General features: G+C 43.4%; 1 long non-coding RNA gene across 1 annotated transcript in view; it reads right to left on the minus strand.

The window, feature by feature from the left end:
- LOC309339342 overlaps window positions 1–13307 on the minus strand; it is a 119453-nt gene that overhangs the window by 22446 nt on the left and 83700 nt on the right. Inside the window, exon 3 of the long non-coding RNA XR_014155219.1 lies at window positions 5661–5760. This is a non-coding gene — a long non-coding RNA (uncharacterized lncRNA). The remainder of the gene's footprint in view (window positions 1–5660; window positions 5761–13307) is intronic.

Raw genomic sequence — 13307 nt, forward strand, 5'->3', positions numbered from 1 at the left:
CATTCTTCTATCATAGGTAATTCTTCCTGTTTCCATTTCTGGGCCATCAATATTCTTGCTGCTGTCACTCATATAAAAATAACTTCTTTTCTTTCTTATTTATCTCATTACCTGTAATGCCTAGTGTAATGGTTGTAAGGGGTTACTTGTGCGTAAGTTGCCTTCAGTTTTGGTTAGATTGCCTGGCCAACCATGCTTTGGCTGACAGCTCACACTCCATGGCCGGTCAGTCACTTGCAGAATCCATCAGTGGGCGTTTCTTGAACCTCTTCCAGCATAAGAGCTGTTTGACGCCAAGTCTCCTCCTACTTTCCCTGCGCGGAACTCGTCTGCGCAAGTAAGGGGAAGGCAGAGGCGTGTCAGCGCTCTCCCCACTAGTCTCTGGTGAAGGGTCTTGGAGACCTGTCTCCAATTCCTCCATCTCCCTCTCTTCTCTACTGGTGTTATGCTGAATTCCTTCCCCCCTGCTGGTCCCCTCTCCAGCATCGCTTTGGAGCCCTGCCTCCGCCTCTCGCTCTGATGTCAGTTCCCTGACACCTAGTAAAAATGCTTCTGGTTTCTTAACAAATGTATATTTCAACATTTTCTTCAATTCATTATAAATCATTTCCCCAAAGCATTTTACCTTCTTACATTCCCACCACATATGATAAAAAGTACCTTCTTTTTCTTTACATTTCCAACATTTGTTACTTGTCTTATACATTTTTGCTAACTTCACAGGTGTTACATACCATCGATACATCATTTCCATAACATTTTCTTTTATAACTGTACATGCAGTGAATCTTAAACCTTCTTTCCAGAGTCTTTCCCAATCCTCGATTTGTATATTATGCCCTATATCTTTGGCCCAATCAATCATAACTGATTTTACCTCCTCATCCTTCATACACCATTCCAATAATATCTTATACATTTTTGCTAAAATCTTATAATCATTGTTCAGTATTTCTGTCTGAAATTTTGATTCTTTATCAGCGAAACCCCTCTGATTTAAATCTTTTCTGGACATCTCATTAATTTGAAAAAAAATGCAGCCAGTCATTCACATAGTCCTTAACTTCTTCAAATGATCTCATTTTCCATTTTCCTTCGCTTTTACACATTAACTTCTCATATGTCACCCAACCCCCTGCCATATTGACTTTCTTCACACTCATCGCCTCCAACGGCGACAACCAATATGGAGTTTTTTGTTCCAACAAGTTTTTATATCTTTCCCACACTTCAATCAGAGACCTTCTTATAATGTGATTTTCAAAACCTTTATGTACCCGTTTCTTGTCATACCACAAATATGTGTGCCACCCAAATCTATTATCAAAACCTTCAAGATCTAACATATCCGTGTCTTCTAATTTCATCCATTCCTTCAACCAACATAGGCAAGATGCTTCATAATACAATTTCAAGTCCCCATGTCAGTTTTAGTTTACTGGTTAGTTTTTCTAATAAGGCTGTTTCCCATACTATTTGATACCATTGGTCCATGCTTCCTTCTGACAGGTCTCTCCAGTGTCTGGCTATGATGTTTCTGGCTGCTGAGGGTAGGTTCACCCCACATATTATAATTTACTTTTACTGGAAGGCAACTATAGGTGTTAATCCAGAGAAAAGGACAGAAAGGAGAAACCCTCAGACAGGGCTGGATGTGGATGTGGGGAGAGGCAGAGCAACAAAAATCCAGTTTGCTCTCTTCCAGTGCTTTGATTTCCTCCCAAGCTTCTTATTCCCCACACAAACGGCAACTTCTGATGATAGCAAAATGAATACAACCCTGCCTTTTAAAATAAGCTACAAATGAAACAACAAAAAAGGCCCAGACAAAATCCATCTCGACACCTGCCCACCTGTCAGCTACATAAAACCAATCTGCTGAAGCAATAGACATCAGCCGCTGAAGCAAGCCCACTACAAAAGGAAATAAGTTACAGTTTTCTTCAGACATTTTAGTCATTCATCTCCCCTAAGCCCCTGTGGAATAAGCTCTACCTGTAATGTGAGACACTACTAGAATCTCTGCTTCACCCAATGATAGTAGCAATCTATTGTTTCTGAACTATGTTGTCCCTTGAGTTATATCTCAGCTCATGCATTTTTGATCTGTGTGACAATCGTTGTAGCATCACGCCTACAACAGAGGAAATAAGACATTGCTGATACGGTTTCTGAGTTCCTTCAACATTTTGCTGCAGCCTCATATAAAATGCAATCAATTAAACAACAATAAAACCAAGGCAAAAACTGGAAAGCAGCTATATCTAGTTCAGACTGGGATCCAGAATATACACCTGTATTTGAAGCAGTATATGGTGAAGCAGAGTTTCATGTTGTGTAAACACACAGGGACAAATAGTGGACACATCCTGGTGCATACTGACTGGTGGCCTGCCAATAACAATGCATGTTTTCTGAATGTTTACAAACATATGTCACCTTTTCAAATGTGATGGTATTTGCCACTGCTGAGTGCCAGTGCAATGTAGTGATAAGTTGACATAAGACCAGTAAGACCTGGTCATCCGCAGCACCAGCCTTAGAGAGGAGCTGCTTATTTGGTTAGCTCCACCTTCCATTCTACCTGAAGCTGCCCTTGGCCTGGTTGAGAGGCTCCAGCTGAGGCCAAACTATTGATAGTCTGTCCCTATCACCAGTGCATAACTCTGGTGCTTAAATGCTTACATTGACTGGTCATACACTACCAGACCATGTTCAGGGTTCTTGTATTAATTTACAAGGTATTTAATAACATGGGTCTAGGATACCTCAGAGAGTGCTGTGCTTCAAATTCCTAGCCTCATCCCACAAAGAGGGGATCCCCCTCCTCAAAGTATGATGACAGATCTCTTAGGAAGAAAGAGTTAGTTAGACATAGCCACATGGCAGAGGGGTTCATGAAGAGAAGACCCAGCGCAAGCTGCTTGAATTCGAAACCAGGGAGTAGATTCCCATATCATTGGGCTAACCTTTAGATTTACTTTCTTAGCTTTTTGAACGAGTTCAGAATCCTTGCAGTTGGTAATGAAAGTGAAAGAATGGCAGACCAAAAGCAGCAGACTGCTAATATTTTCCCCTACCAGACTGCCAGGAGAATCACAGTTTGTTTATTCTCCAGCACATAAAAGACCAAGTATCCACACAAAGCATCTGAAGATACTTCACCACTGTGACCTACTTGCAGCAGGAGCAGAAGGACAATGGTTTTGGAATAATATCTGATTGTAGCATGTCTGCTGTCAATGAATCCTTTCGAAAGGGCATCCTTCTAAAGGAAATGAAAATGCAGGACTGCTGAGGTATTGCTTTGAAGAAAAGTCCAAGATACAGAACAGTATTTTATACAATAATTTCTTCACACTACCATTCATTGTTTGGTTAGAAAAATGGGGTTATTTTCTAGATGATTTCTTTTTCCAAGTCAATGTAAGCACTTCTACTCATGAAAGGTGGGGCCCCAGGTTTCTTCTAATCTACTTACACACACATTGCAGCTATTCATAAAAGGTGCACCTGAGTCCTAGGGAACCCTTTGGAACTGAATGTAATTCAACAGAGGGCTGTAGTGGGTGGTGGTGCCCAGCCTTGTGTGAGTGGAAGTGTTTTCTGTTAGTGCAACACCAGTGCTGGATACAACCCTTAACCCCATGTCTTCTCCCGCTATGTACCCTCCAGATGCTTCAGACTACAAATCTCATCTATGATGGTGCTGGCTAGGCCTGTCATTCAAAACATTTGGAGGACACCAGGCTGGGAAAGGCTGCCCTAGCATATTACCCCCTCTCCCATTCCAATTAATAGAAGTACCATATCTTCTGCATTACCAAACAAAGAGAAATGGCATGACTGCCTCCACAGTACAACTACAGGGTTCATGTGATGGGAAAGGGTGGAAACATGTAGGTTGACCTGATTTCCCTTTTAGGAAAGGTCTGGTTTAAAAATGCACGCAACTCGAAAGCTTTCTACTAATTTCCCATGGAGTAAAATATATTTATAGAGTAAGAATAGGAAAATCAAATCGACAAATATTCTGAAAATGGACTCCTCAGAGGAGAATCACAAATATGTAATCTTGACCTGCAAACAATAGAAAACTTCATAATGCCATCTATGATAGGCAAGCTTACACCAGACCAACACTCATTCCTCAATAGCCCAATACAAGAATACGAGATATTGACCATTATCAAAAGGCTGAAGCATGGGAAATCCCCATGTCCCGGTGGATTCAGTGCCACATTCTACAAAAAGTTTAACGTTGAACTTGCTCCATGGCTCACTAACCTTTTTAACAACATACTTGAAGGCGGTTCTATTACTGAATCCTAGAGACACTCCAAGACAGTGTTTCTATGTAAACCTGATAAGGACCCAACTCTTGTAGGATCTTACTGATTTCCTTAATTAATTAGGATGTAAAAATATTGTCAGCGGTAATGGTAAAGAGGTTGAATGTGTTTAAAGGCCCACTGACATCCCCCAATCAAACAGGAGTTACACCAAAGCAACACATATGATACTCTTTTTGCTGAGCCTTGAACACCACCCATAATTTTCCCCCGTGCAGAATCCAGGCAGTCTTCATTTCCTTGGATACATTCAAGGCCTTCAACAGAGTTAAATGGAGCTTTATTAAATTTTTGTTAAACAAAATGATTGGGGGGGGGGCGGGGAAAATTCCTCCACTTTGTAGACAAAATGTATTTTTTTTAAAAAAAAAAACACCTCAGAAACAATCTAATGAATGGACTCAGCTCCTTGGCAATCTGACTACAGCAAGGTACTAAAGAAAGTTGCCTGTTCTCCCCCGCAACTCTTTGCACTAGTGATCAAAACCCTGGAAAACAAGATCAGAAATGGTAGCAACATTTAAGGCATAACATCAGGAAAAAGCTCACATACCAGCAATCTGTTTGCAAATGATGTCTTAATAATGGCAGAAAATCCCAGTCGAGCCTAGCCAGCTCTTCAATCCATTTTACAGCAGTTTCATGCAGCAGCAAGACTCAAAGAAATAATTCAAATTCCACAATAATGACCTTCAATATTCTTAGAGAAGCAAAAAAACAACAACCCCAAAACACAAAAAAACACAAAAACCCCACCTGCAAACCTTGTCTGGCTTCCAGCCATGTTGTGGATGGTTCAGATATGTGGGGGTGATGCTAACTAAAGATTTAAAGTATCTGTACAAAAGAAATCATGCCAGTCTTGCTTCCAAACTAAAATCTGACCTTTGCAGGTGCAGGTGGAAACATATAGTCCTTTCATAGCTTGGTCACATTGCCATCCTCAAAATGACCACTTTACCTTGCTTTCTATTTTTATTCCAAGTTCTGCCAATAGACATTCCAACCAAGACCCTCAAGAAGTAGTAACACACAATGGAACTCTACACCCACAAAGGCAAGCACAACAAATCAGCCAAAAAATACTCTCTATAGACTTAGATCTAGAGAAAGCATCAGCTTTCCCAACTTACAGTTTTATTTCGACACCTTCCAACTAAATCAAATGCTCCACATCATCAGAGGTTCGGACATTCCCTGGATACGAATGGAGTCCTCACCACAATCATTAACAATACAAGGCCTTCCTTTATTGCCCATGTCCTGGAATGCAGTCAAGAAAATGAAAATTCCATTCTTAAGACTTACCTTCTTGGTCTGGAAATGTTGAGCTCCTCTTCTGGCACCCCTTCCATCTATGGCTTTCCCTTTCCTCAATCGTCCGAGCTTTTGACAAGAGGATAAGTATCTATATTATAAAGAATGGGTATTCAGACTTCACAATCTTCTTCCTAGGGGCAAATCCATTGAAAAAGAAGCACTAGCAGTCAGGCATCTTCTACACATGATTGTGGGATTTACCAATTTGTTCATTTGCACACAAACTCTACAACCAAGTACAACTTCTGAGATCTCAAACTACATTTGAACACCTCTGCCCCTGCCCTGGACTAGAAAAGGATAGCTTCCCAAATTTATAAACTCCTGTTTGACCTACAGGTGGGATCCATCTACAACTCTTAGATCCCAGTGGGATCATTTGTTGAACTTTTATCATTTCTCTTACACTTTTAAAAAACAGAATTCCATGTTTAGTCTTTAAGAGCACGGTGATATTCAATAGTACTACAGTGGTACCTCGGGTTACATACGCTTCAGGTTACAGACTCCACTAACCCAGAAATATTACCTTGGGTTAAGAACTTGCTTCAGGATGAGAACAGAATCCGTGCAGCAGCGGCAGCGGGAGGCCCCCTTAGCTAAAGTGGTGCTTCAGGTTAAGAACAGTTTCAGGTTAAGAACAGACCTCCAGAACGAATTAAGTTCTTAACCCGAGGTACCACTGTACTACATAATGGAAGTTTTCTTTCTGCTTCAAGTGGAACAGAGAGATGCTTCACTCCCAATGGTGCAGTGGGATTAGTCACGTGGTCAAATCTAAACGCAAAGCAACTTGGGACTTCAGGTGTTAGCCTCACTGACATCAAAATGAAAAGGTATATTGCTTAAGCATTATTTTACAGTTGCAGCCTTTGTTTGATTGTTTTGCAAAATCTTCCACTTATACAGAACCAACAGTTTATATTTGTCCATATTAGACTGCTCCCGGTGAGAGAATATAACATCCTGATTGTATGACTGTGAATCTCCATTTCAATTTTTACATTTTTAAAAATTACCTGTTTGCTTGGTTTCCACAGTATTTTCTGTTGCATCAAATAAAAATAATCCTTCTTATTTCCTCTTTCCCGCTATGAAAAATACGGGCAATATAATAGAGCTCAGATAACATGCTATGAGGAATTGTACACATTTAAATGAAGGAATACTTCAAATCCAGAATCCTAGTTAAGTGGTCTCAGGAACCTCGACTCATTCATCTCACCCTGGCTGAGAGAAAAATAGTACAGTGTCTTGTGAATATGCAAATTACTGAGTATTAATTACCTCCAGCAGCCATATATTCCAAGTTTAAGTGTTAGAACTCAGCCAAGGCAATAAGACCAAATCAGGTCTGTCTTCGTAATTTACATTTTTATAGTTCTTCCTAAAGCAATCCAGAATTGACTTTTACTGCCATGAGAGGGCATAAGCTAGTATATAAATGTACTTACTACACTTGTTATAGATGTTGCTTTTAAACAGGGCTACACTATTCAAGTGTTTTAAACACTGTGTAACATCCTGGAGTAAAAACTAGCACCGGTGAAAGTGGAGCACCTGAAGGAGCAATAAAATGAGTAACCAATCAGTCCTGTGCATGTAAAATCCCACAGGTCTGATAGGGGCATAACCCTACATTACAGTACAAAGGCTTGCAGCTAAACTCCCAACAGCTGAGAGGAGATCAAGGGCAGTACTACACATTGCCTCATCAAACTGTGTTCCAAAATGTTAATACACCCTGGAAGTCATTGTGGTGTATTGGTTAGTGTGTCAGGCTGGGAGAGCAGGGTTCAAAGACCCACTCAGTCATGACCACCCTTCATCCAAAGATCACAGGCTGGGAACAACATAAAAATGTGTTGATCTCAGACTGAGCCTCATAGCAGCTTCAGCTCACAACAGGTAGCTGCACTTTCACTGAGAGGTGTTTCTCCATTTAAAGGAGTCCAGTCTTCTGCAGGTGTTTACTGGATGACGGGTGGTATACAAATTATTTAAATAAATAATAAAAATGCACAGCATCTCTAAACTGATTTAGAATTGCTAGAGGACTTCAGGAGAATTATGCTTGAGTCATAAGTATATCTCCTACAATGCAAGTTATGAGCCAGGAAAATTGCAAGATTCAGTTCCATCATTAATCTTCACCTCTCCCTCACCTGCAATATGGGGATAATAGCATTGACCCACCTTAAAGGAATAAGGTCTGTTATAAGAATTGCTAGGATTACAGATGTGAAATGTGTCAAACACTTGAAATGAGCTAAAATAAATGCTAAGTATTATTATGCATCTGAAGAAATAGGCTGCTACTGATTAAAGTTCACACTGCAGTAAATCTTGTAAGTGCTGAAGCATGGGGGGGGGGTTCTTTCTCTTTGTAGACTAATGAGGCTCATGGTTTTGTTTTTTTAAAAAAAGGCAGTTAACAATTGATACTCAGTGTTGATCTGTTTGAGGTGGCAATGGACATGCTAGCAGAAAGCACCAACATTTCCTATTGAAAAGGAGACCACACTTCCTCATCCCTGAGCTTAATCCTTGTTTTCACAGAAGTCAGTTATCAAATAATTAAAAATCACACCCAGTATTTCAACATATATTTAAAAATATATTAAATTTGTCAGTCGCATTATCTTGCCCATAGCAACCCAAAGCAACTTATAACCAAACAAATAGACAATAACCCTCACACAGGTACATTAAAAACAAGAGGAAAGAGAAATACATGAAAAACATTCCACCTGCTTCTAAAAAGCCACTGATACTTCATGGCCAAAGGTCTGGTTATAGAGGAAAGTTTTTGCCTGGCACATAAAAATATATAATGATGGCGCACGCACACAGCGAGCCTACCTGGAGAGAGCATTCAACAAAGAAAAGGCCTATTCTTGTGCTGCCACCCTCCAAATCTCTAATGGAGGGAGCACATGAAGAAGGGCATCAGATGATGAACATAGGGTCTGGAGAGGTGGTCCTTGAGGTATTGCAGTCCTGTGCTGTTTAAGGATTAACTGGTAAAAACCAGCACTTTGAATTCGCAGCCAGTGCATTTGGGCCAGGATTGGTGTCATATGCTTAGATACATAGATAGATGGGTGGGTGGGTGGGTGGATGGATGGATGGATACATAGATATGAATAGCCTCTGCCTGTCTCATAGTTCAATCTCTAGTTTGTTTTTAGTGTTGCACAAATAAAATGAAACTAATAGAAACTATGGCAACACACTGGATATCAGTTTACTGGTACCCGTTTATCCCTACGTGAAGCCAGGCTTCCCATTTCATCTGTTCCTTCAAAAATACTACTACTTGCAAACTGTTCAGGTGGTGGAAGCATTACACGGGTATATCAGACCTTGACACCTTTGGAAAACCTGTCTACAAACCACGGCTATGCTAGGGATGGGAGGAGAAAGCCCAGAGGCACCCAGCACTGAGAAGTATTGTAAAGCAAATTGGGCATTTCCTAAGTGCAGTTATTCTGACACTCTTCTCTCTCTTCTTTCTGAAGAGCAGCTCTCTCCCCTTGTATCATGCTGCAAGTTTTTTCTATAAATTTGGAGGAGTCTGAAAAGCAGACTGTGATGTGACACTGTGGGAGGAAGATGGGTTGCTGCTTAAAAGGAAAACAAGAGATCCACTCCTCCATGAGCAGATCTCACCTTGTACTACCTTTGATCACAGCCACCATGCATAATCCAGAAAGCACTATTTCTAAGTGTGTGGGGGGAATCCTTCATTTTGAATCAAGGCTCCCACAGTTGGAGTTCACCAACAATAAGTGATGATGAGAAGTGGAGGGCGCAAATCTCCCCATTCCAAGAAGTGCTCCCATTCTGAGTCAGACCCAGGTCCATTTGCGTCTGAGGCCAAGTCAAATGGGGCTTAATCTGCTGCCTTGCCACTAGCCATGCCTGCCATTTCTACCCTTTATATTACAGGCTTCCTCAACTTCGGCCCTCTATATGTTTTGAGACTACAATTCCCAGCATCATCATAATAATAATAACTTATTATTTATACCCCACCCATCTGGCTGGGCCTCCCCAGCCACTCTGGGTGGCTTCCAAAAGAATATTAAAATACTATGATACATCAAACATTAAAAGCATCCCTAAACAGGGCTGCCTTCAGATGTCTTCTAAAAGTCTGGTAGTTGTTGTTCTCTTTGACATCTGGTGGGAGGGCATTCCACAGGGAGGGCACCACTACCGAGAAGGCCCTCTGCCTGGTTCCCTGTAACTTGGCTTCTCGCAGTGAGGGAACTGCCAGAAGGCCCTCGGTGCTGGACCTCAGTGTCCGGGTAGAACGATGGGGGTGAAGACGCTCCTTCAGGTATACTGGACCGAGGCCGTTTAGGGCTTTAAAGGTCAGCACCAACACTTTGAATTGTGCTCGGAAACGTACTGGGAGCCAATGTAGGTCTTTCAAGACCGGTGTTATATGGTCTCGGCGGCCGCTCCCTGTCACCAGTCTGGCTGCTGCGTTCTGGATTAGTTGTAGTTTCCTGGTCACCTTCAAAGGTAGCCCCACGTAGAGTGCATTGCAGTAGTCCAAGCGGGAGATAACCAGAGCATGCACCACTCTGGCGAGGCAGTCCACAGGCAGATAGGGTCTCAGCCTGCGTACCAGATGGAGCTGGTACACAGCTGCCCTGGACACGGATTTAACCTGTGCCTCCATGGACAGCTGTGAGTCCAAAATGACTCCCAGGCTGCGCACCTGGTCCTTCAGGGGCACAGGTACCCCATTCAGGACCAGGGAGTCCTCCACACCTGCCCGCCTCCTGTCCCCCAGAAACAGTACTTCTGTCTTGTCAGGATTCAATCTCAATCTGTTAGCCGCCATCCATCCTCCAACCGCCTCCAGACACTCACACAGGACCGTCACCGCCTTCACTGGTTCTGATTTGAAAGAGAGGTAGAGCTGGGTATCATCCGTATACTGATGAACACCCAGCCCAAACCCCCTGATGATCTCTCCCAGCGGCTGCATGTAGATGTTGAAAAGCATGGGGGAGAGGACAGAACCCTGAGGCACCCCTCAAGTGAGAGCCCAGGGGTCTGAACACTCATCTCCCACCACCACTTTCTGAACACGGCCCAGGAGGAAGGAGCGGAACCACTGTATGACAGTGCCCCCAGCTCCCAGCCCCTCAAGACGGTCCAGAAGGATGTTATGGTCAATGGTATCAAACGCCGCTGAGAGATCCAGCAGAACTAGGAAACAGCTCTCACCTTTGTCCCTAGCCCGCCGGAGATCATCAACCAGTGCGACCAAGGCAGTTTCAGTCCCATGATGAGGCCTGAATCCCGACTGGAAGGGATCCAAATGGTCCGCTTCTTCCAGGCGTGCCTGGAGTTGTTCAGCAACCACTCGCTCAATCACCTTGCCCAAGAATGGAAGATTTGAGACTGGGCGATAGTTGGCCATCGTGGCCGCATCTAAAGATGGTTTTTTAAGAAGTGGTTTGATAACCGCCTCTTTCAGCGGGTCTGGGAAGGCTCCCTCACGGAGGGAAGCATTCACCACCCCACGAAGCCCATCGCCCAGTCCTTCCCGGCTAGCTTTTATAAGCCAGGATGGGCAAGGATCAAGGAGACAGGTGGTTGGTTTCACTCGTCCAAGCAGCCTGTCCACATCCTCGGAGGTAACAGATTGGAATTGATCCCATGCAATTTGACTAGACAGGACTCTAGCACTCTCCCGCCCCGGCCCTGCTCCCACGGTGGCGTCTACCTCTTCCCGAATCTGAGCGACTTTATCTGCAAAAAACTTTGCAAAATCATTGCAGGAGATCATGTGGCCCGTACTGGGCCCCGATGTAGCAGGTGGTTCCGCTAAATTGCGGACCACCTGAAAAAGTCTCCTGCTGCTGTTTTCTGCAGATGCAATAGAGGCGGTGAAGAAAGTCTTCTTCGCCGTCGCTACCGCCACTTGGTAGGCTCGACATTGAGCTCTAACCTGTGTCCGGTCAGCTTCAGAATGAGTTATCCACCACCGGCGCTCTAGCCATCTCAACGATTGTTTCATTGCCCTCAGATCCGTGGAAAACCACGGGGCTCTCCGGGCTCCATGCAATCGGAGAGGGCACTTCGGAGCCACACAGGAGAGTCCTCCTGGGCAGCAGAGCACAGCAACCCTGACCACTGGTCCTGCTAGCTAGGGGTCATGGGAGTTGTAGGCTAAAAACATCTGAAGGGCTGAGGTTGAGGAAGCCTGCTTTATAAGCAGCAGCAGCAGCAGCAAAATATTTCTGTTTGCAAAAGGGCAGGAGAAAACCAGTGGTCAGGAGAGGTCTGCTAGATGCTGCCTTAACTTTGAAATGACAATGGGTGGGAATGATTATTTCAAGCTCAGGACAGAAAACATAGGAAGCTGCCTTATATCAAGTTAGATCTAGCTTAGTATTATCTGCACTGATTGACAGCAGCTCTCCAGGGTTTCAGGCAGGATTGAACAAGGGACTTTCTGCATGCAAAGCAGATGTACTACCACTGAGCCGTAGCCCCTTTCTTAGGTGGGCCTGCTGCGAGTTCTTCCTACTCCTAACACTTTGCAAAGAAGGGGATTTTGCTTGTGAAGGTGAGGGTGGGAACTGGTAGGAAATGAAACTTGTTGTGGGGAAAACATCTTTGTGTGTGTATGTGCTTGCGCATGTGCATGTGCATGCATCAATATATTGCAGTGTGGTGTAGTGGTTAAGAGCGGTAGTCTTGTAATCTGGGGAACCGGGTTCGAGTCTCCGCTCCTCCACATGCAGCTGCTGGGTGACCTTGGGCTAGTCACACTTCTTTGAAATCTCTCAGCCCCACTTACCTCACAGAGTGTTTGTTGTGGGGGAGGAAGGGAAAGGAGAATGTTAGCCGCTTTGAGACTCCTGAAGGGGAGTGAAAGGCAGGATATCAAATCCAAACTCTTCTCCTTAGAATCATAGAATCATAGAGTTGGAAGAGACCACAAGGGCCATCGAGTCCAACCCCCTGCCAAGCAGGAAACACCATCAGAGCACTCCTGACATATGGTTGTCAAGCCTCTGCTTAAAGACCTCCAAAGAAGGAGACTCCACCACACTCCTTGACAGCAAATTCCACTGTCGAACAGCTCTTACTGTCAGGAAGTTCTTCTTCTTCATTTACTTAAAACATTTTTCATAAATAAATTCTGTCAAATACTATAACAAGCAGCAGCAGTTACTGCAGCAGCAGCAGCAGCAGCAAAAAGTCGTATCAAAGTTATGTTGTCTTTTTAGTATTTGAAGTGATAGCACATCACTACTTATCGCTATATCCTATACAGTACAATAAAGTCACATATAAACAGAGGCATTTTCTTCTTCTTAAAAATGTATCATTTAGTGAAGTCCAACAACTTGCTGGAAGCTCACAGGTTCCATGGTGTATTCAGAGTGCCAAGCCTCCTTTATGGACCCTATCCATGCATTTGCCACACATGCACGGCCACCTCGGCCTGCCCTGAAGTACAAAAAAGGAGTGCCTACATTTTTAAGTTGTGCACAATCAGGAGAGTCCTGATTGCATGAACCACCTACATTTTTTTACTGTGTTCATAATGGGTCCCCTTTTTTCCAGGTGTCTTGCTCAATGCACAAATATTGAGATGGA

The sequence above is a fragment of the Podarcis erhardii genome (assembly GCF_964252035.2).
Source record: "Podarcis erhardii genome assembly, chromosome: 3".
NCBI classification, from domain to species: domain Eukaryota; kingdom Metazoa; phylum Chordata; class Lepidosauria; order Squamata; family Lacertidae; genus Podarcis; species Podarcis erhardii.